We start from the raw sequence: 22,858 nt of genomic DNA, 5'->3' as shown, positions 1-22,858 counted from the left end.
CTGACGCACACCCCAGGAATCACACAAGGAGTTTCTGTGCCACAGCTATCCTTAATTTTGAGAAGGAAGACTTTCTAAATTGAACAGATTCAATATCTTAACTGATCCCCTTAAGCAGGTCATATGGAAAGACGAGGAAATTAATATTCAGAGAAACAGAAGCTGCTGAAATGCCATTTTATAAACCTTGGCTGAGGTGTGCAGGGGGAAGTCCTGATACAACACTCAGTTTCGTTCCTGAGGAGGATCTTGGTGCAAATTTCTGCACATGCAGGACCTGATCCCACGGTGGGGAATGCATACTGCCCAACCTGGTGTGAGGGTTCTCCTGCAGCATGAACAAGGTGAGGATATCTTCTTGGGCGAAGAGCAGTAAAGGAAGAGTTTTTGTGTGAGAGAAACAGAAAATCATGCAAACTAGCATCACAAAAAGGGTCTAAATCTCAACGAACAGCATAGACAGATCGAAGAGCAGAAAGGACTCACTGAGGAAATACAAAGCATGGACTAACTTACCTGGTTATCATGAGAAGCCAAAAGTTACAACAGACTTCTTCCTTTTCCTGGGTTTAATCTGGTCTCTGACGAAGATGTTTTGGATATTCTGGATTTCCTAATTCTAACCCTGGTCTGTTACCACCGTGCCAGTTAGACAAGGCAGTATTGCCAAGGCTGGCACGCCTGCTGTCATGCCTTGCCCAAGGAAGGAAGACGTGTGACCTTTTCTGAAAAAAATATTATGACCTTGAGTGTGGGGTCCTCACCAACTACTTTTACCTCTCCACGTGCTCATTTTCAGAGGGATTGGGCGGGGGGGTAGGTCTCCTTCAGTCCTGAGGCACTTGACCTCTGCTACAGTTGGGTTATATTTCAAGCTCAGTTTCGGTTTTGCTGAAGAACCAAGATCATGCTGGTCCTGAGTACTGGCTACATGTTACTCTAAGATCAGTAAATTTATTTGGGTATGATGGACTTTGCAATTGATACTGATATTGCTGATCATGATCTCTTATTTAAAAAGCTGGAGGTCTCTGCATTCTTGGTACTGTTTGTATTGATCATAATCCTCCCTAGCATTCATTATCAAGGTCAAATGATCAGAGCCACTGTTTCTGGTGTGACATATGTGTATCTGTCCTGGTTTCAGCTGGGATAAAGTTAATTTTCTTCTTAGTCACCAGTGCAGTGCTGTGTTTTGGATTTGGTGTGAGAATAATGCTGACAGCACACTGATGTTTTTCATTGTTGCTGGGTGATGTTTATACTAAATCAAGGACTTCTCATTTTTTTGGCCCCTGCCAGCAAGAGGGCTGGAGGGACACGGGAAATTGGGAGGGGACACAGCCAGGACAGGTGACCCAAACTAGCCAAAGGGATATTCCATGCCGTATGATGTCATGCTGAGTATATAAACTGGGGGAAGAAGAAAGGGGGGGACATCTGGCATTATGGCGTTTGTGTTCCCAAGTAACCATTACACACGATGGAGCCCAGCTTTCCTGGGGATGGCTGAACACCTGCCTGCCCATGGGAAGTGGTGAATTAATTCCTTGTTTTGCTTTGCTTGCATGCACAGCTTTTGCTTTACCTGTCCCCTAAATTGTTCTCATCTCAACCCTCAAGTTTTACATTCCTTTCCGATTCTCCTCCCCATCCCCCTGCGTGAGGGGGAGTGAGTGAACAGCTGTGTGATGCTTGGTTGCCAGCCGGGGTTAAACCACAATGGTATTCCTTCCTCTTTGCACTCACACATGCATGATTCAGGCTGTTTAACGCTTATCTTAGCCTGCCGTGCAAAGCAGTAGCCACAGAGTCTGTCAGTGATTCCTCTTCTTCACTGAGGAAGCTGAAATACAGAGGGTGCTGGTGGTTACGCACCTTAAGCTTAAGCATAGCTTCCACGAAGGTGGCTGTGAACCATGGGATGAGAGATGTTGAGTATACTAAAATTATTCAGCTTCATATTTTCTGCCAAGTGGACTCTGAAAGTTCTGGGAGGAGTGCCAAAGTGATGCTGGTAGATGAACATTTCTGAGCCATCTTGTCCTCGACTGCAGGAAAACAGAAATGTTGTTGGATCAGGATATTTTTTATAAGGCTACCTTCTCTTTGCTTTGCTTTTCTTTTCTTCATATGGAGTCATGTTAAATACTGGGTCGAAAATCTTAGGTGTCACTTTTGATGGTGCCCTTCTCATGGAAAACCATGTGTTGGATGAACCTTTTAGCTACACAGTTTGCATAGATTGCACCTTATTTATTTCATGCCAGTATCATATGCATCTTCCTCAGTTTTCTGCTTTTCCATTGTTTTGCTGATTCACTGCATACAGCATATTGAAAATGCTTAGTAACTTTGCAAACACCATCAGCCTGATTCACATTCCTTATATTGTGTGCCCATTTCATGGAAGATCCAGCTTCAGTCCACCTCAGTGTAAAAAGCTGTGAAAGGTTCTGCCCATGTCATATGTGAAACCTCCTTCAGCATTTGCTCAACAGGATTCTGCACTATATGTTGTCTTGTATTTTGTACCTAAAGGCAGTGGCTATTGAAGTTTCTGCCATGGTGACTCCCTTATGCAGACCTGCCCTCTGAAATACGGCTTGTTTGATTCTCCCAACTATTTTTCTTTGCTTAAAAAGTTAAAAATTACTGCCGCGGTTGCATTATGATGGTTTGAATTAAAATTTTTGCTCCTGGTAATTTTGATGAGGTTGGAATGTTTCTAGGTAGCTGCTAAGCCCTTTTCAGCACCTTAGCTCCCTACTATTATTTTTGTTATTATTGTTGTTGTTATTATAATTATTGTTAGTAGTAGTATTATTACAGTTCTGGAGCTTTCTTTTATGTTTAGCACAACCAATGTGGAGAAATTTTCATTTTATGTCTGTCATTTTTTCCCATAAACAGGAAGATTTCTTTCTATTTGACTTGAGTTATACATTGATTGATGTTTCTGATGCTTTCTTTCATGCCTTACTTTTAGCAATTGTAATTGCACCTTCAATGGAACATTCATTTTGCATTAGCTTCTTGCATTCTGGAGGGATTTTGTGGTGATGTAGTAAAATAGTCTAAAAGCCGTTAAAGAAAGATTGTCAAATTTAGTTCATTTTTGAAGCATTTTCTAACTTTTGACTCCTGTGAGAACTAAAGTGGCCAAATCAAGTATATGTTAAAATTTTAAGCATTGTTATTCTGTAATATATTGCTATGTGAACAGAGGGAAGAAAGTATGTAGGAGGTGCTGAACATGGAGAAGTCAGTCAGCCTGTAGTAATAAATGTCCCAGTTAATCTGCACAATGCTGGATTTAAAGTCGTTGTTAAGAATTCTGGGTTATAGATGACATTAATAGCTCTGAACAGGTATATCTTTGTCTGGGGGTTGCAGATTTATTTGAATATGTTGGGTATGATGCGCAGAGTTGAAAGAAACTTATTTGCATAAGAGTAGCTTCAGAACTGGAGGCACCACTGAAGGACAGAGCCAGACATAAGGCATTGTATTCTGCTGAGACTGGTGATGGCAGCTGAAAAGCCCATGTAGAACTAGGGGACAGTAAAAGAAACACTGGCGCATGATAGAGCCAGGAGGCTTTATCAGGTTGCTTTTGGGAAAGGCAGGCTTGGAACTGTGGAGGAGACCTTCCTCCTATTTGACGACTCCTGTGTTTAGGGCAACATGGATATGCAAAAAGTCTCTGTAAACTGAACCGAAGAAATACTCATGGAATCAATGACTGATGTAATTAGCTTTCTTCCTAGTGGAAATACACAACAAAGCCCCACATACTGGCTAGCCATGTAATTTAACAGTCAGTATAATAATTTTTCAACCCTAAGAATTAATGCAGCACATCGTTGTACACACACTATCTAATGAAAACATGAAGTGTCTTGATAAATATAATAAAATTGTTGATATTTATATAAATCTGCTGTGGTGCATAAACTTCAAATGTAGCTAAAAGAAAAAACAAACAAATTAAAACCATGTATAAATCCGCCTTTTTTATGGGTTTGCTTATACTCAGACTGAAGATAGACCGAAGGTGGGGTCACTGGGACCTGTAACATCGTGCATGTCAGGGCTGATATTACGTGGGAGTTGTTCAGAGCAATATGATTCAGATTCAATGTTATTTGAGGCCATGCTACCATAGTCCTGACTCACGAGAGAAAATTAATATGGGCTGAATCCTATTACTCTCCCTGTGAATATATCTTTGTCGGAATATAAGCATCCTTTAATCGAATTTGGTATCTGATTTTCATTTTGGTCCTAGTTTACCTCTTTTTTTTTTTAACATGTGTAAAGCTAAAGCGGTGGATTTTCAAAGCTGCAAAACGAGAACAGCAGTTCCTTTTGATTCCATTCAGTCTGCTGCTTCTTTCTTCTGCTGGACCGTGCACCCTCTCACAAGAGCTTGTAGCCCAATCTTCAGGTTTAGTGTTTACCTTCCCACTTCCTTCATAGCTACTTTGCCTTTTCGGACTAATGCAATTTTATGTCCTACTGCTATGTTTTCTTTAGAACATTTTTTCCTAAAGCTACTGAAGCACTGAAAATGTGCACAAAAGAGCAGATTTCATTGAAGGGCAGTACAGGAGTTTAATTATAACCCAAAGAACAGAAACCATCACTTCTTTGTGTCATCTTTATGCAGTAGTCATTTCTCAAAATGCCTCAGGCATCTTGGAATGTCAATTTATTAAACTTGGCCTAACAAAAAATTCTAGGGCATCATTTTGCAAAGGATGTTTTATTACTGAGCGAACATCAAGAAACATCAAAAATAAATGTTCCTGACTTTGTGTATTGAAATAAACTGAGTTACAGTCTCTTCAGTAGTGAAAACTTTCTATCTTCAAAAGGAGTTTCCTGTGACCAGGACTGGACGGAGTAGTGATACATGGATGGGGACAGTGCAGTGGCATTACTGTTTTCCTAACCCATGACCTCAGAAGCACTACTTGGGCATTACAGCTAGCTCTCTGTCCTTCAACATCCCTCCTTTATTGGCTCAGATGAGAAAAGTCAACCAGATAAATCACAGATATATGCTATTCTGTGGTGGGCTCTTTCCAGCTGGAAGCATAAAACGCCCCAAAATGTGGGCTCAGGTCCACAAGAAAAATTGATTACTGTCCCCATGATTTCTATGGGCTAATATCCTGGCACACTTCCACCATATGTGGGATTTTATAAATGTATTTAAGGGACAGCTGTTAGCCAAACATTATGAATTAAGAGGGTACTGTAACTCTGCTGCTGTGGTGTGTCTGATCAGAGCATCACCACAGCTAGCTGGCCATGGCCAAAAGAGTGGTAGATGGCACGAATACAGCAATGGTGCAATGAACTGCAAAGGTCCACTGTGAACACAAGTCAGGGGCATAGAAAGCCCTGTTCCACACACGGAAACATGCCACTTTGTAACAAAAAAAACACAAACAAAACAGTGGGGGTTTTAATCTTCAAATTATTTAGGTGGCCATACACATTCACTATTTATAGCAGTGCTGGTGGCAGGGGACTGGGGAGGAGTGGAAAGTTTTATGAAATATTTTGGAAATCCAAAATAACTATATTTTTCCTTGTGACAAAGCTGTTGTAAGTAGGACATTAGTCATTTGCTATTTGTTTACATGAGCAGTCTGACAGAAAGATAATTTTTAGCCCAACTAAGAGAGGGAAAAACCCCATCAACCCTCAAACAAAGTCTGTCCGTGCAACGGTATGACGTTAGCTAAGCAATCCATGTCTTGTCAGTATATTACTGCAACTTGTTCTTAAGTTGTCACAGTCAGTAAAAAAAGTCTTTGTCTTGTGCAAATAAAAAGACATTTGAGTATTTCTAAGTACAACTTTGAGAGAAAAAATATTTGCTTGAGACAAACAAGTGTTTTGTGACAGCACTATTTCAGGTGAAAAGAATGTAAGAATCTAAGCAATGTGTCTCTGGTGTATAAATAAATGCCCTGTAATTGTCTTTGCTTAAAGTGGAGGTAATGGTGTTGAAACAATAGACTCTTTTGAAAAATTAAATCCTGTAAAGTGATATATGTGTAAGGTCAGCTGAACTATTTGAAGGTAAATCATTTTTCCTTCCTTAGCTACTGGCATCTTTAATCTGAGTAAGAAGACGTGCAGAAATTAACTCCGTGTGTTCCACAGAGGTAAGAAAAGACCTGTAACAGGTATAGGATCACACCTGCCACTTCAGTCAGCAGGAACCCCTTCAGTACACTGCCTCTTGACTGGATTAGACAATTTCTAGCACAAAAATGTCCAAACTGTGTTCAGACATGCTCAGCTCCCGCTAAGACAGTTTTACACAGATGGCTGGCAAGACTAATGACACTGAGGCATTTCTGACCAGCTTGGGGCCAAGGGGCTAATACTTCACATTCCTTTTAAGAGGTTGGGGTACTTTAAACAAGCAATGGGCAAAACTCCTCTCATATACACAAAGAAATGCCAGATCAGTGGGTCCAGATCCTAGCTGGAGCTCCCATCTGGAGAGGAGAGCACTGACCAGCAGGTAGTTATAGTTTAGGGGTGCTTTGATACTCATGCAGCTCATACAGTTTGCCATAACAGGCAAAAGTGGCTAACAGCCTCCGACGGGCTGCACACACCAGGTAACGCCACCCGGAGTGGAGCACAGATTTAGCACTGCAGAACTGGTATTGCATCTTATTTCATGTCAGATTACATGGTCACATGGTGTACTCGTACTGTACTTTCTCCATTTCTCAGTTTCCATTTTGCCTTCCAGCCATTTCCAATTCCAATCTCGCAGCTCCCTCCAATTTTATATATAATTTACATACATAAAAAGTATGTGTTACACTGCGTATACATATATCTGATATGTACATATCTATATAGCACTGCTGCTCTCCCAGGCGGCAGCAGTATCCTGTTGTAAAGAATTCTCTACCCAAGCACAGTCAGTAGTGGAGCTGAAGGATCCTTATTGCATGTATAGAAATACTCCACTTGTGATGGGAACATCAGCCTTTGCACCAACAACTGGGTGCAAGCACAGAGGGCTTAATTTGAAAAGGTTTTGGCTCTGTCACTGTGCTTATATCCTCCTTTATTTTGAATACATGAGAATTTCTCCATTAGAGCTCACTTTGTGCAGTTATTTTGGGAATGATTTCACAAGCAACTGAACAAGAGTAAAGACATAGCACAAGAATAAAGACATAGTGAAAGAATAAAGAAAAAGCTGTTAATGCCAAGTGGGCAAGAAGTTACACTCACAAAAAAAGAACTACTAGAAAGAAAAACACTATACTCTGATAATTCAGATATTTGGTATCTTACTTCTTATGCAACTAATTTTCTTTACATCCCTGGTGTTTCCATTAGAAATATGATTCTCCTTCCCTGCCTCCTGTTCAGCTGGTATTTTGGTCATGACAGTTTTTCATCTTTAAGAACAAAGGAATTTTTGTACTTTATAAGATCAGAGTTTCATGCAGTCCCATGACTTTCCTCTAACAATGACAACCCAACTGATTGCAAAAAAAGGAACAAGTAATTGTTACAGGCAAAAAAAAAGAATTTTCTTTCTTAACCTCAACAGCTGTCAGCTGCAAAAGAAAAACCTGAAGGGATGCTCCCTATTTAAAATTATCTCTATTATTATCACCATAAATCATGGTCAGGACTATTTTAACCTCTACAGGTCTATTCCTTTGTGATATCCTCTTAATTCTTGATAGCAACTTTATATTGTGGTAAGGGTTTTCAGAATTATTCTACCTTAACTCTTCACATTTCCTGATATTCAAGTTCAGTGTATGTTCTTACGCTTGGAACAAAAGACTATATAAGTTTACATTCTTTGTATTTATTTTCTTTTTAGTATTTATTTATTGCCCCTCATTCATCTCTACATTAAACAGCCCCATGTATATAGTCTCTCCTTGTATGAAAGTCTCAAGAGAATTCCCAATTTGTTTCATTATCTGTTTTTGAAATAATTTGATTTGCATTGTTTTGAGACAGAAAGAATAAAACTAAACACAATAGAAAATACAACTCTGATTTAAATAATGCTTGCATATAGTCACTGTTATTTTTGTGTTGCTTGTAGGCCTAGCTTGATAATAATCCTTTTACAGAGACAATTCCAGTGTGGTATGATTTGCCTTAGGGACCAGTGGCATCTTTGACCCCTTGTTGAGAAACATTTGGAAAAAACCCTTAGGCAGAAAAAGTATTCCTACCAAGGTCCTGAGAAGTTATCTCTTTGTTTTGCCTAAGAGTGAGAGCATATTATTTTAGCAGTTCCACCATTCATTTCAAAACTCTCTGAATGTACCATTTAACCGTGAGGACTTGTCCTTCACTTTATCCTGCTGTTTCAACACCTCTCCCTCCAGTTCCTCAAACTTCATCTTTACTACCGGGAGGTAGAACAGAAATGGTGTAGGGCTATTCTGACATTTTCTTACTGTCTCTACCCTCCTTCACACCTAAATTTTACTCATATTCTTATATTTTTAATGAAGAACATTTACATATTAAAAAAATGTTACACAAGAGAAAATCTTGTTATTGTTTTTTTAACTATGTAACAAGAGTAAATCTTGTTAAAATGGAAAGCTAGCTAAAATAGTTGAAACACTTCATTTTCTTCACCCAAATGCTGAAAGCTGAAGGTAAGGTGGTGTATATGTATGAGAATGGAAAAGCACATCATTTTTGTATCTTTTTAAGAAATACTTCAATGGCTGTAACATCGTTTCTTACACTAACAAACTAAACTATATATATGTTCAAAGTATTTAACAGTAATGTTTTGACACAGAGAAAAAAAAAAAACCATTACCTCTATGTACTGCTGATTCAGGGCTGTCTATTGTTAATTCAAACAGTTGCCCTGGGAAAAATAATCCTTACTTATGAATATTAATAAGAATGCTCTATTTGGCTCTGTTATTCTGCTCCACAGCTTGAGACATTCCCTGTCCCTCCCTGGCTCGGTCTTGTCACTGTGCAGATGAGGTGCAAGCCCAAAGGACAGGGACGGGTGGCAGGAGGTGACTACTCTTACCTTCCAGAAAAGGAAAGACGGAGGTGCTGGCAGCCACCGCTTGTGCTCCTGGCCCTTGTCCTACAGCCTTTCCCCAGCCACCTGCCCTCTCGCTCTCCTTCCACAGCTTCCAGCAGCAAGAGTACACCCTGGGGTCTTCTGCGCTCGGTGGGGCTCTGTCCCCAGAAAGCTGAGAAAGGCTGTGCCTGGCAGAGACCCACCACCACCACCACTGGTGCCTGCGTTGCTCCAAAGGTGGGTGTTGAGCACCCTCATGGGCAGAAGCGTTATTCCTAATATAGCTGAATGAACTAAACGACAAGTGATTGAGAAACTGAATAAATTAAATAGCGCTTTATGTATTCTATTTTAACCAAGCTATTCTCTTTACAAAGAATATCATTTTAAGGAAAGCAGAAGCTGCTGGTGCTTGTGAGCTCGCAAGCCCGGAGCTGCAAGCAAACTGCCTCTGTCATCATTTGAAAACACAACGCTGACAGATCTCTGACTTGACGGTAGCACTAAACAGGATTAACCACTTTGGCATCTCAGGTTTCATTGCACTGAAATGGAAATAAGTGCTGTTCACACGAAGAATGGCATTTATTATATTATTCATGCCTGCAGTGGCCTCTCAGGGTGTACGTGGTCAGTCACGTCATGCCAAACAATGTTTGACTTGAAACTAAACTTTCAAGAGTGCTTTAACGCTGTTATTATCAGTTAATTCTTCTTTGGGTCTTAGGGTGCTAATTGAAAGACATAGCGGCCTGGTTCAAACACCCTGATAACACCCAGCTTCAGGAAAAGCACAATTTGGTTTTATTCTTATGCAGCACATTTATTTAGCAGTTAGCCACTCACCCACCCATGGCACTCCCTACCACCTGCATTTCATCTGGGACATGTTCACCACGGGGTATAGCACAAGCAGGACTTATACAGCCGTAATTCAGAGGCCTGACTCATTTGATGGCAAATTTGGGATCCCATTGCCAACCAGAGTGACTCCTTTCCATGGCTCCCTCAGGTCACAGCTGCTGCCCTGCCCCAAAGTCAGCCCAGGCAGTGGCCAGCTTGAGCTTCTGGCTTGCTCCCCCTTCCCACTCACCAGCTGGGCTCCCCCTCACTGCCTCAATCTCTCTGTGTCTTGCCTCCCTTTTGCCTTCCTCCAGCCCCAGCAGAGCTGAGGGGCCACAGGAGGCTGCCAGCAGGCGCTGGTGAAGCGGGGAGACAAAAGAAAATGTCAAGGAGTTATTGGTAGCAACTGGCAAATCCCGTGGCAGAAGTGCTCCGTTCAGTGGCATGACAGAAATCATACTGGATTTGGAAGCTGTGGGATCACAAGTTCCAAAGGCTGCATAGGAGAGAAATTCACCCCTCACAAGTACCTGTATGACCATGCCAGATTGCCTAAAAAATTTGGGAGAGAACAGTGCACTTGCTTAAATTTGTTCATTTTCTGCAAGCTTTTGCACAGACAGAAGAGCTCAATTTTTATTTTTTGTTAACCACCCACAGAGCTGTCAAACCTTGCCAGACAGACCTCCTGCTGCATGCCTGGGACTGAACTGGGCAGTGATCCTCCCGGACAGCTGGATAAGCCCCAGTGGCACGGATATGGCAGCATTGGCTCCAACCGCTGAATTCAAAGGCAGGGATTATTAGCACCTTAGGGAAGAGGGTGCTCTATTTTACTTGAATTTCTTTTCCACTTTTAAAGAGCATCCAAAGGAACAATGTTAGTACATTAAAGGAGACTATGCTTTTGTTTGCCAGAATGTGAACCTGGAGCCAGAACAGTTCCTCTGTGGTAACTAAAAAACTCAACCATTCATTACCCTCCTGTTGGATGACACTTGCAGTATCCCTTGAAGAGATCCATCCTTACCTAGGTATGCAGAGAAATCGACTGCATTAAGGGAAAAGGGGTAAGTCATACCACCTTCCATACTGTTTTGTGGCGTGCCTCAACTGAATGAGAACAATTAATCGTGCATTTTAACTGCTGCAAAATTCATTGGAATTTGGGTCAAATACATTGCTAAAATATTTGTTGATGCGTCAGGATCGGTGACTTAGCACGTGCATAACAGCTTTTGCATTTGGCCCCCTAATACAAATCACTGATCCAGATTATTGTAACCCAAAAGGAGAAGTTTTGTTTTCTGGTGCTGCTGCTTTATTTCAAAACTCATGTTCATATCCATTCCATAAAATGTTTTCTCCCATTTTATTCATGGACTTTAAACTAGTTGGAAAGCTTCCTACTATGTTCACACAAGTAGTTGTGCTTCACTGAAATTGCCTCCAGTAAAGGGATGATTTTTCTGCCATTCCTAGATCCAAAGAAAAAAAACCCCTAAGGTTGGCTATTTTAACTCTCAAAATAGGATATTTAGAGCTAAAAGTTCTGAAAATGTTTGATTCACCATATTTCAATTCAAATACAATGCAATTTATGAGGAAAAAAAAGGGTCAAAACAGAGGAGTTATACATACTGAATCAAAACATTTCCATTTACTGAAACAGTTTTACTCAGTCCGCATATGAACATGTTCAGGATTTTGATATTTCAGCTATGGAAAAAATACCATAGAAATGGAAAAGTTGTAGGGAAGGAAAAAACATTTTCTGTCCAGCCCTGCATATTATTTATTCAACCAAGGGGCAGCCTGAAGCTCCAGAGAACTTGACAGATGCAGGGAAAAGAGCCCCCTTATCATCTCATATTTTATCTTTTTTGGTATTACAAATCTATTGCAAATTTTTGTCCCAAACATTCTGGGGGTAAGCATTTTGTTCTTTTTGCTTATCACTCTGCAGGAAGCATTCACTTTAGATAATAGAAAACCAGATAAAACAAAACTGTTTTCCCTTGCTGGTGCAATTTTAATCACTATCCATCCAAAGGCAAAAGATTACCCATAGCTTAAGTCCATCTTACCTGAAATTGGTTCCTCACTGCTTTTCCCCTACAAATCAATTCCTAACTAATACAGCAAAATATTTTAACAAGTTGTGTGGCCAATATTCTGTTCCCACTTATTTCTGTGAGCTTCCCGTACCTCAGAGAATTTATTTTCAGGTTTGAGAGATGCAAATGAAAATAATATTAACTCCTTTTCTTTCAGTGTTACCAGTTCCTACATGCATGTTGAAACACCTTATGTATATCCTGTAATGTTATAGGATTATAGGAAACATATAGAATGTCTGAATATTTTTACTTAATATAGTCACAGTGAGTGTTCTTTACACTTGTCATCTGTAATTATTCCTGTTCTTAATCTACACAGTTTAAAAATTGTGAAGGAGGTGATGGCATTTCCTACAAGCAAGCAGAAAAGAAAAAAAAAAAGAAAAAAGTTATTAAAAGAATATGTCATTGTCACACTTCAGGTCTTGAAGGACTTCTGAGGCTGTTCTGGAAAAGGTAGATTAATTCTTGGGAAAGAACAGAATGTTAACTTGCTGTCAGATAAAAATCTACAATATCTGTTGAATTCACATAACTGAGAGTAGAAGGCAGACCTATTTATGTCTGAATTACGGCTCCCCTCAGGTAGTGAAACTGTGCATCCTCTCATGTATCTATAATATACTTAGTTACATAGGACAACCATATTGTGACAGCTTGAAAGAAGGAGGACTCAGAAAATAGGAAGTTTAAAATTCTTACTGAAACAATTCATTTTTAGAAGCTAGTGGCATGCTCATTGCAGAAACAATAAAATCCTTTCTCTGAGGAAGCTGATACTTTCCAATGGCCTTAAAGATAGCTTGCATTCATTGCATCGTATTGCTGGCAAGGGACCATGGAAAGGTGACTGAGTCCACCCTCCATGTGAGGGCCAGTCTACCTGTGCCAGCTCTGACCAGTGGTGCCCAGCTTTTCTTGAAGTGTCTGAGGTTGGAAGCTGCACAACCACCCAGCCCATCTTCTTCCCTATCCTCATAACTTGTATGTTCAAGTCTTTCTTGCTCTGTTTTAAACCTGTTCTTTCTTGACTCATCCACTATGGAACCAGAGAGCAAATCCATCCTTTTCTCTTTACAGCAATCTTTCACATATTTAATATACATTCCTATCTGTACTGTATAGCTATGTATGCTATTTTCTCTTCTTCTGCTTTACCCCCTTCAACCTAAATCCCTGTTGGGTTCTTTTAGAATTTCCTTATAGGGGATATTTTATAGATATGAATGTTCTTTTCTGCTCTCTTCATGGGCTACATTTACTGAAGCCAGACAGACCACAGCTACTGAGCTTTTCTAGGGCTGTGTAAATCAGGCTATTTCACAAAATGTTTGTGCTTCTCTTTCTGTATTTTTTTATGTGATTTGACTTTCTCACTGCACCTCTCTGACATTATCCCCTTTGTACAGATTGTGATTTTTCTTTTTTCTTTCTTTTTTTCTTTTTCACATAATTGCAGCTTTTTTTCCCTGCAGAACACCCAGTAGTTCCCTCTTCCTGTTTGTATAGCTGATCATATCTGCCTCCACCCAGTAGTGTGCAATTATCCCTGTTGAATAGTATCCTCCTTTTTTCAGACCCAATCTCTAGCGTGTGAAAATCCTTCTAAATCCTGCATCTGTCTTCCAGCATGCTAAAGTCTCCCAGTTTGATAAAATCTGCAGTTATGTAAACAAGTTTTCTAAACCATCGCTGAGTTCATTAACATCCTTCTGACAACAAGGTGCTTGTACCAGCTCCCTAAATACCTTCATCTACATTGTTTCCCTTGTTTACTTGAAGAATATCATATGAAACCATATCAAAAATCCAACTAAACTGACATCCAACATGACACCCAATGTTCCTCCTCCACTGACGATTCCTCTTAGTTTGTTGCAAGAGAGAATAGATTTGTTTGACATCTTTTGTTCTTGACAAAGCTATGTTGGCTGTTTCTTGTTATAAGTTCTTAAAAATAGCTTGTTTACTTGCTCCAGTATCTTTTCTGGGCACTGAAATTAGATTGGTATACAACTCCCTATTTCCTTCTTTCCTTTCAACAATATTCTTTGTCCCTTTCTGTCCTGTAATATCCCTCCACTGTGAACTCTCACAGATAACCACTAGTAACTGAGATTTCACCAGCCAGTCCTTTAAGTCCAGCTGATGGAAAAGCAGCAAATTTTGTCTGGATAATTTCTCACTTGGTTTTTTGAGTCAAGTCTGATATCCATCTGTTTTCCCAAGTATCAATAATGCCTGCTTTTTTTAAAAAAAATCAAAATTAGATGCAAAAATATTAAGAAGCTTGGCTTTCTCAGTGTTGTCTGTCAAAAACTTTCCAGTTCTGCTTGATACTGGAGTAATCATTTGCTTGATTCTGTTCCATTTCTGGTAATGTACTTAACGATTTCAGGTTACTCCTGATATCCCTTGCTAGTTGCATCTCATTTTCTGCTGCCTTTTCTGATTTCATCCCTGCACAATCTGACTACACTTTCATAGCTCTCCCAAGTAACCTGACCGAGCTTCTCTTTTCCGCATGCTTCATTCCCATCTGAGGTTCAGGAAGAGCTTGTAACAGCCAGGCTGATCTTTTACTGTGCCCCTTACCTCTTCTGCATGGATTGTTCAGTTACTTACACCCTTAACATTACTACTTGGAGGACCTGCCAGCTCTCTTAAACATCTTTTTTCAACTGCATCAGCCTCCCAGAATATCATACTAACTGGTGGTATGAGTTCATTGGGGTCTAGCTCCATGAAACATCTTGGCTTTGTTTTGATGTTGTTGCTTCTTTCTAAAATCATGGACTTTCCTTGCAAAAAAACTGGAAAGCCACACAGATGTATACGTACATACATATATACACATCACACATGTTTATGTTGCTCTTTGTGAAGAACAGTAAGAACTTAGAAATTGCCTGGCTTTTCTGACCCAAATAATTAAGTTTAATACTGACAAAAGAAAATGAAAGATGATGTGCGAGTCACCAGAAAACAAATTCATCATTCTGCTGAAAAATGGAAGCAGGCAGGACTTCTTATTCCTTTTCTAATAATGCTGTAAAGAAAATTTTTGCTTTACATCAGCTGTAGCTCATAGGTGAAGAACACATGTGAAGGCATTTAGCTCCTGGATTAGAAAAGTGTTAAAAGTTTTCTTCTACGCTGCTCTTTTTACTGGTGATTTATCTGTGATGTTGTAGACATTTATTCTTATGTCTATTGTTTATTCTCAGTTTCACCATGTCAGGGTTCTAAGAAGCTGGATTAATGCTGGCCATGCTTCCTGATTTCAGCCTCCTGGGAAAATTACAAGCAGGTAGAGGACTGCACCAGCTCTTATTTGACAAGATCTGCAACAATAGCGATAGAAACCAACGGTACGGTGTCCCACTGGCTCACAGCAAACAAATTCCTCCGATGTTATATCTAGCACTGGCTTGGGTTTAAACGATATCTTTAAAATATGTTTTTGTTTCTTCTCTGTCTCCCAATGACTTATTCTGTAACACTTGGCACATTTCTGTGTCCATCTCTATATGAACATAATCTCTCGATTTCCTGCAGAAGTTCAGTATTACAGAAAGGAGAAAATACTTCAAATTAAGCAGCATCCATCTGCACTGGCTATGAGTGTACCACACACTTGGCCATCATGACTTATGGCAAGCATGTTTCCGTATTTCTTTGTCTTTCTCTTGTATATTTTTTACTCACTTGGATTAGCATATTTTTACTTGTTTCTCTCATGTTGTCTAAATATTAAATATTTATAATTTATGGCAAAGACTCATTTTCCTTCCTTCCAAAGAACCATTTTCTGCTTATGAGAGTGCCTAAAATAAATTGTTAGCAGCAACTTGCAATACATGCAGGATACTGAAGCAGGCTATATGAATTTCCCTTTCATATAGAAGAGTTTGAGGTGGTTTTATTGGGTTTTTTATACATTTGAGTTTCCTTTTCCTTTTTTCTTCCCATTAAAAAAACCAAAAAAAACACCAACAAAACAAAACCCTCCCAGAATCTCACTCTCACAACCTTAGTTTTGAATTTAAAATGTCACTTTCAAGTACCGGAGATGAAACTTGGGCATGGAAAGTCCTGAACGTTGGTAGTATTTTAAAGATGATTTCTCACCAGACATACTTAGGCTTACACGCCTCTTGGGGTCTGAACTAGAACACCTAGCGCTTATAAACCGAGAACATACCCTCCAAAAAAGCCAAGGAAGTGCTTTTCAGCTATTACGCGGTATTTATAAGCACGGTTCTCTGTAAAGTAATTGTGTAAAACCTCTGAAGTAGACGTGCACCGACTGCAATACGCATTATACAGCTGTGGCCATTCGCGCACGTTAACGTGGGCTGCTCCTTGAGGCGGCCGGTGCGGTGTGCGCGGCTGCAGCCTCACGCCGGCACCGCACACGCGGCTGCAGCGCGTCGCCTTACGCGTCCCAGCAGAAAACTTTTGTCTTTAATCCCTCACGCATCTTCCAGACATTAACTGCTGGCACCCAAGTCTCCCACAGAAACACCTGCCATGGGGAAACCTTCCCGCCTCAGCAGGCGGCCCCGCCCGCAGGCACAGGACCGCGGAGCCCCGCCGACCCCAACCCTCCGCAGCCGGCCGCCCCCCGAAGTGTCGCCGCTTCCCGCCGCAGCAAGGGCAGGGGGACAGGTGCCGCCGCGGCTGCCGTCGCCACCGAAGCCCCCCAACGCCGCCTGCCGCCCTCCCCGAGAAGGGCGGCTGGGCGCGGGCCGGCCCCTACCCCGCCGCAAGATGGCTCCCGGGGCGCCCCTTGCCTTCGCCTCGCCCCGCCAGCGGACGGCGCCAGGTGTGAAGGCGGGAGGGCGGCGGGAGGCAGCGGAGGGGAACGGCGGGGGCAACGCCGGCCGCGCTGCGCTCGGCGCCGCCTCACGGCTCCCTCTCAGGGGGTGGTTCAGCCCCTAACGTGCCCGCTCCTGCGGGGCCGCCTCCCGCAGACACGGGAGAGGTGCGGGTATGTCGGCAGCCCCGCGGCACGTGGTGGCCCCGGTGAGGGGCTCCAGACCTCCGGTCGCGCCACGGGAGCCGCTTTCCCCCCGTGGCGAGCGGAAGGGGGGCGGCGGGGGGGAGGCCCGCGCCCCCGGTGCCGCTGCCGGGCATGCGCGGTGCCCCCAGAACATGGCGGCGGCGTGAGGCGGGCGATGGCAGGAGCGGCTTGACAGGCACGCGAGCCGCCGCGGGAGGCTGGGGACCCGCTTCCCGCCCGCCCGGTGAGTGGCGGCGGCGGTGCCGCCCGCAGCGGCGGGGACAGAAGGGGAGGCGAGACGGGGGTCGTGCCCCCCTCCCCGGGCTCCCACCGCGACCTCTGCCCGCCGTGGCCGCACCGGGCGCCGCGGGGAAAGGAGAGCGGCGGCGGCCCCGTCCCCTCGTTACTGTGCCCTTTCTTCCTTTCCGGAGAGTCTCCGGCTGCCGGCCGCCGCCAGCCCCGCCGCGCTGGAGGCGGCAGCGGCTCCGGCCGGGGCCGCCCCGGGCTCAGGCGCCGCGTCCCGGCCTCTCGGAGCTGCCCGCTCCCCTCCTTGGCGGGCTGAGCTCCTGGCGCCGCGGGTCCCGCCGCCCCCCGCCCGAGGGATCCCGCCGGTCGCGGGGGCAGGGGCGCAGCTGCGAGGGCGGCGCGGCGGGACCCGCTCCCCGGGCGAGGGGAGCGGGGCGGCTCAGCCTCCCGGCACCGACAAAGCTCCGCTCCCCGGACGCGCAGCCAGGGCGGCTCAGGAGGTCCCCGACCCGCCGCCTGCTCGCCCCGCCGGTGCCTCCGTGGCGGGGCTGCTGCCGGGACGGGCCCCGCTCCCTGCCGCCCGCCGGCGCAGCGGAGCCGGCGGTGTTTGACAGGAGCGCCGGGAGGACACGCCTCCCCCGGCCGGGCGGCCCCGCTGCCTCCCCCGGCGCCGCCGTCTCCGCTCTCCGGCCGCCCGCCCTCCCGGCCGGGGCGGCGGGGCTGCGCCCGCCCAGCTCCTCGGTACCGCGGGCAGAGCCCTGAGGCTGGCGGGGTCCTGGGAAGCTGTTGTTAACCTGAAACCCGGGATGCACGTTAAAAACTGAGTAGTTCGGAGCGTTCCCTGGTGTTTGGTAAGGGGGTTGGGGGTGCCGCTTTGTGGTTGCGGGGTGATGGGGGTGGCCAGTTTGGGGGGCACTTGGCTTGCGCTGCGGCACCGTTCCCGTTTTCTTTACAGTTAAACTGCGTATATGGTCGTACATGGGCAGCCGACTTGGGAGTACCTTGCACGGGGAATTGTGTTTTCCGTAGATGTGGCATGGTCCAAATGAGGTCGTTAAGGTACGAAGAGTTCTTTTCTTAGTGTTGTGTATCATCACTGTCTTTAGCTGCTGGGACAACCTGCAAAGCCGAGGGCAGTGCTGTCGTAATGACATCGATATTCAAGTTAAATTTTATGCTCAGTTATTCTTTATGAGTAGAGAGACACCTTAAGTGTTTTTAAAAATTGCAGACTAATTACTTATTGCAATTTAAAGCTGAAACATTTCCCTACGGTTATTTTCTGTTTCTCACTGATTAATTAGGCTATAGGAGACAGCCAAAAATAATTCTAAAGCCCAGAAGATTTAATGAAGAGGTGAAATACTGATAACTTACTGAGTTCTAGTAATGTGAACCTTACTTATAACATGCATGTTCTAGCTAATGTTTGCTTTGTGATTAAAACTTTAAAAGCGTAGACTTTGTGGGTATAATGGTAGCTTTTCAGACCATCCTATGTCTGACCTGTAAACAGCTCTTCAAGTCTGACTGGTTATGAATTTTTTATTATTCGGAGTAGCAGTCATAAACCTTCGGATTTGTAAAGCTTTTGTACTGCACCTTACTCTTTGGAAGTGGCAGAGAAAAAGCAGTCAGTGAGGCAGGCGCTTGGGGTCAGTAACATCTGTGGCACTTGTGCAGATGGGAGGAGTAACGGCAGGAAAGCATTCGCTGTGTTACAGTTATGTTTTAAGATGTCATATTAACATTGGGTAGTAAACAGGAAAGTGAAGCGTTGCAGCATACCAGTTCTCCACGGACCACCGTCAAGTGCTGCTCAGTCCACAGCAACCCAGAGCCCACATGAGTGGGCTCACTGGTAGCGTGTCCAGGGAAGTTACTTGTACAACCAGGCTGCGTGCTTGGGGGCAGGGGGAGCTGGTTTTCTCCCTTAAGGTATCATAAAATGTAAGTACTGTTTAGGGATGATATTACTTGAATTGATGTAAAGAAAAAACACATTGAAGGCACTGCTGTTGGTTGTTTTTTGGAATTTTCACAGTAATGCGAGTGGGAGCGGGAAAGAGTATATGGTAAAAATGAAATTGAGATCTGGAAGTACTTGTAACTTTTAACTTTTAAATGGTCTGGTCTTGAGTATCAAAGTAATGTTTACTGGTTTTTTGTTTGAGACAGCTTTTGGAGTTATTGCTGTAGTTTTCAATTTGGTGTGAATTGGCAGCAATATTTGTATAATATCTTTCAGGTTGCTTAGTGTTGTATATTTTTATATTAATGTTCATATTCAGCAAAAAAAAAATGCTGGCTTTTGATTTATGTGTTGTAGCTGCGAGTATGAACTAGAAGCTGTGTAGATATACAAACGAATGTCTCTAAATTGTTTTTAAAGTTGGGTCATATGTTAAGTGTTGATCTTGATGTAGAAAGGTGAGGGAAGAAGCAATGACAGTCCTCTAAAATGTTTCCTCAGACTGTATATTCCTACTTTGGATGCGCAGATGCCTTTTTTTCCTTTGTGGCTGTCCTTGCTGCATCCAGATACAGTGCTTTCGTAAGGCAGAGGTACAGTTTTATGCAGTAGCTGCTCGAGGTCAAAAGCAGCATTGCGGAGTGTTTCCTTTAGAAAAGCAAGTGTAACTTGTTTTCACTAGTGTGAAATTTGTAGCACTGAGAAAGTATTAATTCCAATGTCAGTCTAAAACAATGACGAAGCTTTACTTAAGAGAGAATGTCCAAAAGCCTGAGGCAAATGTAGATAGCCGTTTCTGGCCACGGGTGTCTTTCTCATGATTTTGCTTCATTGTTTTTTTGCTATTCCAATGGGATTGTGAGCTCTGAGCAAGCCTTGTTTACTCCCTTCACTGTTGCAGTTGATCCATAATGGAGTGGATGTGTGGGGAGAAATGAAGCAATTATCCCTGGACATTAAATAGTATCAGGAAAAGACATTTGTCATTAACTGTCCAGGACACTGCAGCTGGCTTTCTTACTTGTCTGGATACACCGACCTGAAACAGGGATGGGTGAAATACACAGTTATTCTTGAATGTTTTAAGACAGTCTTTGAAAATATCATTTGACAGTCTACTGTAATATTTTCTAAGTGTAAATATAGAACAAACATACTACAGGTAGAGACAGGGATGCTGCTTCAAAGAGTCTACACAAGGGGGGTTGTTAACCAACTCCTTGACCTCTGCAGGACATTTAAAGTTCTGTTCATTCCCACTTGAAAGAAATAGCCTTAGGCACCCAGCATTAGTGCTGATTGCTTCTTCCAGAGATTAAAATCTTAAACGTAAAGGACTATACCATTTGTGATCTCTAAAGTGTAAGACATGCAACATAAGTGGCCTGGAACTCAAAAGATTTTCCTAGCATGTGAGAAAAGCCAGCAAGTCCTGTATGAAGTTATTGAGACTTAATAGAGCAGTTTGTAAATATGAAGCAATGGAAATGTTAAATGGAAAATTATTTGTGCTTGAATGTTAGTGGTGTTTTCATTACATGTAGTAGTCCTGGTATTTTTGCAAATACTTTTGATTTTTAATTTGGCTGCTCAATGTAATTTGAAGTCCCAGAATATTTGTTAACGTTCTGATAGGATTTGGTGAATTACTTTTCCTGTTCTTTGTGTTTTGGTATAGAAGAGTGTTTTTACTAATACAATTTGTGTGGCTTCTTTGGAGACTTCTTTCAAGACCCAAGTGTTCTATAATTTGGTGATACCTTGGTGTGGTAGGAAGCTTTAGTTTTATATGCAATTAAGTTTATTTTTGCATTGTAGCCATGACTGATGATGGTGAGGTACATGGTGTGTGTGAACAGCTTTACTTACAATGTCTAAGTGGAGAAGCAATCAATTTGCTTCAGATGAAGCCATTTAAAAGTGCAACAGTTAAGTCCTTAAGTGAGTTGTAGTTTATTTTAAGAGTATATTTCTGTGTAAATACCAGTTTTGTACCTTCACACGCCTGCCAGCTGACTTGACCTGCATGGCCAGTGAGGGCTGACCATGTGTACCCAGCTTCTGCCACCTCTCCCTCCTGCAGCAGCAATAGCCATGGAGCAGCAGTGTTGCCTCTTGCTCCTGGGAGCAGCAAGAGATGATTTGGCAAGTGACCAGCTCAGTCCATGTGTGGGAATCTGTTTAAATTCCTCACGTTGCCTAAAACTTGTATCTGTGATCTCCTCAAGTGTATTGTTTTTTGGAATGGGCACGGGGGGCTTGCAGGAGGGGAAGGGTGGCTTCAGGTACCTGAGCCAACAGTAAGCAGGCTCCCCTTTTATCTGCAGCAGGTGTCCTTGGAATAGGACCAAAAAATCCCGTACTTTCGTATCTTAGATCTATATAAATTGAAGAAGTATACGCTTCTTTGTGATGGGAAGTTACATGTCTCTCATTTCAGCAGTGGAGGTTCAAGACTGATTCATAGTTCTGGACATAGTTTCTTTAACAAAGGCGCCTGCTTTAGGGATAGTGGTTGATAATTTTAGGATCCAAATTGGTGCAATACTAAGTGTGTCCTTAGTGGTTCTTCCATGTACTCTCTTCCTGCCTTTTTGAATTACTTGCAGAGCCTAATACCAAAATCTTTCTGATATACTAAAACCTTCAACAGAATTCTAGTGCTGTTTCATTTCTTTTAGCAGTGGGGTAGTAGCCTTTCTGTTCCACAAGGAGGTATCTTATGCCCAAACCAATCCTAAAGTACTCTTTCTTTTTTTGGATTTTTTTTTTAGAATAATGCTATATGCAGTTTAACTATGAACAGAGTTTTGGACTGTTATTTTTTTTACCCTTAAATGGTATATTTTCTGTGCAGCTCCTCATTTGTATGTCATCATCTAAAGCAAGCAAGACGTTGCATTAAAGGTAGATGTCCTGGTTAAATAATTTGATTCTAGGCTTTCAGCTTCACAAATCATGTCAAATTCTATTTAAGATACAAAGGAAATTCAGCCTTTTCATGAAAGGGATGAACTTCTTTGATGGAAGTCTTAAGTCTGTGGTCTTCTCAAGGTAATATGATTCCTTTTAGGATAGGGCAAAGATGAAGTTTAGCCTTTCATCCTTTAAGAGGGTAACACCATTTTAATGAGGTGCGTACCTAAAATGAAGCACGTACCGTTATTTATGTACTGTATGGAATCTATCAGAGATTAATGCTGGAAGGTTCAGTGGAAGGAGTGCAGTTCTTAGGGTACTTTTAAAAGCCCATTTAAAAAGCACAGTTTGTAAAAGTGAGTCTTGTGCGTGGAGGAATGTGAAAGGGTATCAGAGCTGCTAAATTTGGTGGAGCTCCTTATTGTCACTACCGTGTCAGAGGCTCAGAGATTAAAAGAGCTGTAGCATGTTTGATGGCACTTGTCATACCAAATCTCATGTATGTGTACTTTGCCCTGGAGTGCTATAAAGAGGCAGACAGCAGTTTTCTGGAAAGGTCAGAAGATATTTCATGATTAAATCCAGTACATAAACAGTGTTATAATTAGCTGGGAAACTTTGTATGTGACATGTAATTTTTTATTTTCAGCTCGTAGGTAAATGTTACCCAGGTC

General features: G+C 42.6%; 1 protein-coding gene and 1 long non-coding RNA gene across 9 annotated transcripts in view; both read left to right on the top strand.

Annotated features, from left to right (window-relative positions):
- Window positions 1-12,365: 12,365 nt before the first annotated feature.
- On the top strand, window positions 12,366-15,813 carry LOC129784372 (uncharacterized). The gene is made up of 2 exons (XR_008747034.1): window positions 12,366-12,498; window positions 15,270-15,813. It is a non-coding gene; the product is annotated as an uncharacterized LOC129784372 (long non-coding RNA).
- A 985-nt stretch (window positions 15,814-16,798) lies between these two features.
- Window positions 16,799-22,858, top strand: part of SCML2 (Scm polycomb group protein like 2) — a 71,766-nt gene continuing 65,706 nt past the window's right edge. For 2 of the 8 annotated variants that reach the window (XM_005231916.3, XM_027778969.2), the window contains exons 1-2: window positions 18,013-18,144; window positions 18,249-18,352. The gene's annotated coding sequence lies outside the window, so the exon portion shown is untranslated. The other 6 variants (XM_055802350.1, XM_055802347.1, XM_055802348.1 and 3 more) reach the window with 5 other exon arrangements.

Source organism: Falco peregrinus, chromosome 4, assembly GCF_023634155.1.
Source record: "Falco peregrinus isolate bFalPer1 chromosome 4, bFalPer1.pri, whole genome shotgun sequence".
NCBI lineage: Eukaryota > Metazoa > Chordata > Aves > Falconiformes > Falconidae > Falco > Falco peregrinus.
The sequence above is the reverse complement of the archived record's forward strand: the minus strand, read 5'-3'. Positions and strand labels throughout refer to the sequence as shown.